This window comes from Schistocerca americana, chromosome 4 (genome assembly GCF_021461395.2).
Source record: "Schistocerca americana isolate TAMUIC-IGC-003095 chromosome 4, iqSchAmer2.1, whole genome shotgun sequence".
Classification (NCBI taxonomy): domain Eukaryota; kingdom Metazoa; phylum Arthropoda; class Insecta; order Orthoptera; family Acrididae; genus Schistocerca; species Schistocerca americana.
The window spans coordinates 617,062,546-617,065,941 of NC_060122.1; the positions used below are offsets into that span (position 1 = coordinate 617,062,546).

Here is a 3,396-nt window from a genome sequence, read left to right on the forward strand (position 1 = left end):
TTCCTGATCGCTCCTTATGTAATGTTATTTACGTACACAGATATTTAGCAAAAAAAATGTTCATAAAAGGAAGCACTCCGCCTTCAGCCCACAAGTGGCCCATCTGGACTATTCGACCGCCGTGTCATCCTCAGCAGAGGATGCGGATAGGAGGGGCGTGTGGTTAGCACACCGCTCTCCCGGTCGTTATGATGGTTTTCTTTGACCGGAGCCGCTACTATTCGGTCGAGTGTCCACCCAATTGGCATCACGAGCCTGAGTGCACCCCAAAAAATGGCAAAAGCCCATGGCGGCCCTGGTGGTCACCCATGCAAGTGCCGGCCACGCCCGACAGCGCTTAACTTCGGTGATCTGACGGGAACCGGTGTATCCACTATGGCAAGGCCGTTGCCTAAAAAACAATATTAATGGTTCTTTTAAATAAAGTAAATGTTGTTATAACCGTAATAATCAAAGATGTATAATTTTACAATTTCGTTTGTTAGTAGCACATGAAATTTGACTAGAGAGTGAAATTTTGCACTAGCTTGTAAATATTATGATTTTATTCTAGCTTTCTTAAAGTTGGGGCTTTTCCAGTGCTGTTTATTTATTTTAACAGTACAAAAACATGAATGTAATTTCGGTAGTGACATCAAGACGAACCAGCTGTGCTTTGAATATGTTATTTATGACACAATATAATGCTCACTTATATCAAATAATGCTCAGTCCAGTACGTTTGATGAAAACTGGTACTTTTCCCGGATTCTAGGTACTCTGAGTTCTCTAGTAAGGTATAAATTTCAGACGAGGTTAATAGCTCCTGAGTGCGAAATTACGTAATTTTGTGCCTCTCGAATGCCGGCCGGTGTGGCCGAGCGGTTCTAGGCGCTTCAGTCTGGAACTGCGCGTCCGCTACGGTCGCAGGTCGAATCCTGCCTCGAGCATGGATGTGTCTGCTGTCCGTCGGTTAGTTATGTACTGTCTGCCATCGGGTTCCCCTAAATGGCAGGCAGCACCGCATAACAGCCACGCTATGAGGGAAACAAACCAACAGCCAAACAGGCGAAGACATCAGGTAAACACGCCGAAGATTCCAGTCGATTAATAGGAACCCTTCCTTGCAGAGGTCGCCGCGACATGTCCGGCCACGGATTCCTACGCCGAGTTTCTATTGGCTGCAGCTCACTATATAGGCCCGGCCGGTCGAAGGCGGACCAGTCTTCGTCCGCTGCTAACGGCAACCGCTATAGCAGAATCTCCAAGAAGATATCACCGAAGCCGCTGTACTGCACCGCCGATCGAAGTACCAGCCGACCGAGAGGAACCACATCTCCCGCTAGATCGCCGGACGTATACATCTATTTTACAGCCAGCTATTGTATTATAGAAGAAGTTACGTTCAATAAACTGTTGGAGAATACAACAAGTTAGGTTTAAGTAGTTCTAAGTTCTAGGGGACTGATGACCTCAGATGTTAAGTCGCATAGCGCTCAGAGCCATTTGAACCACTTTCTGTCTCTCGAATCTCAATGTCGCTTCCATGTTTTAAATAAACATCGAGGTTGTGGTTAGTAACAGGCTAGGCTGAGCATCATTTCTCACTAAATTGCTTTGCTAATCATTTGCATTGTTTCATTACGTAGTTTGATTCATGGTAGGCACTTTGGCTTGCCATCAGGCGTCGCTAACTGGAAGAGATTAATTCGTTTATTGCGTCAGCACGCACAGATCAGTCAGCATCCCATCTATCACGGAGAAAGTTGTTGTTGTTGTTGCAGTTACGAGAAAGCATTAACTCATTGAGTAAAAATATCAGTCGAATTTCTCGAACCCTACTAGTCTGTTGAGTTTCGGTCCTCGGCCACTCTTCTGATTATGAAGTTAAGTGATCGATACTATGTGAAAAGTTTTGCAACTTCCCACACTGCTGTACACTTTGCTGCTCGTAATAGTTAGACGCACATATGACCGATATACCGGGTGATTAAAAAGTCAGTATAAATTTGGAAACTGAATAAATCATGGAATAATGTAGATAGAGAGGTACAAATTGACACACATGCTTGGAATGACATGGGGTTTTATTAGAACCAAAAAAATACAAAAGTTCAAAAAATGTCCGACAGATAGCGCTTCATCCGATCAGAATAGCATAAAAATGGTTCAAATGGCTCTCTGCACTATGGGACTTAACTTCTGAGGTCATCAGTCCCCCAGAACTAAGAACTACTTAAACCTAAGTAACCTAAGGACATCACAAACATCCATGCCCGAGGCAGGATTCGAACCTCCGACCGTAGCGGCCGCGCGGTTCCAGACTGTAGCGCTTAGAACCGCTCGGCCACCCCGGCCGGCAATTAGCATAAAAAATTAAGACAAAGCAAAGATGATGTTCTTTAGAGGATATGCTCAATATGTCCACCATCATTCCTCAACAATAGCTGTAGTCGATAAATAATGTTGTGAACAGCACTGTAAAGCATGTACGGAGTTATGGTGAGGCATTGGCGTCGGATGTTGTCTTTCAGCATCCCTAGAAATGTCGGTCGATCACGATACATTTGCGACTTCAGGTAACCCCAGAGCCAATAATAGCACGGACTGAGGTCTGGGGACCTGACAGGCCAAGCATGACGAAAGTGGTGGCTGAGCACACGGTCATCACCAAACGACGCGCGCAAGAGATCTTTCACGTGTCTAGCAATATGGGATGGGGCGCCATCCTGCATAAACATCGTACGTTCCAGCAGGTGTTTATCAGCCAGGCTGGGGATGATGCGATTCTGTAACATATCGGCGTACCTCTCACCCGTCACGGTAGCAGTTTTGTTGTCCAGCGCCATCTGTCGGACATTTTGTGAACTTTTTTTTGTTCTAATAAAACCCCATGTCATTCCAAGCATGTGTGTCAATTTTTACCTCTCTATCTACATTATTCGGTGGTTTATTAAGTTTTCAAATGTATACTGACTTTTTGATCACCCGGTACATTTCGGCCGAGTCGTAAGATAGCGTTCATCTTTCAGGTGACGTCATACGTCGCGGCTCTGCCGCCAATCATCCGCCCACTTTTCCCCCTTCCTGTAGTTCAGTTAAGAGTCACACAGAGTGGTGCCTCCGTCCCCCAGTCGCGACAGACACTCATCTTTGTGAGACTACAAAGTGAGGCGCCGAGTGGCAGCTTAGTAGGAATTTGGACGTGGCGCGACGCCGGCAGGGGAGGAACTTGCAACAAATGGCCGGTCCTTTGTGCCGCTCCTGCCAGAGGGGGCATTAAGTCCTCTGCTTTCTGCGCGCGCCGCCCGCGGGGCAGTCGCAGACGCCAGAGCGACAAAGGGGGCGAGAGCCGACTGCCCGCAGCGAGCCTGCTAACAAAGACCGCCGGCGTCAAAACACGCCGACTCTGCACGT

The 3,396-nt window shown here is 46.9% G+C and overlaps 1 pseudogene; it reads right to left on the minus strand.

Annotated features, from left to right (window-relative positions):
* Window positions 1-274: 274 nt before the first annotated feature.
* On the minus strand, window positions 275-392 carry LOC124614613 (annotated as a pseudogene).
* Between the last annotated feature and the right edge of the window lie 3,004 nt (window positions 393-3,396).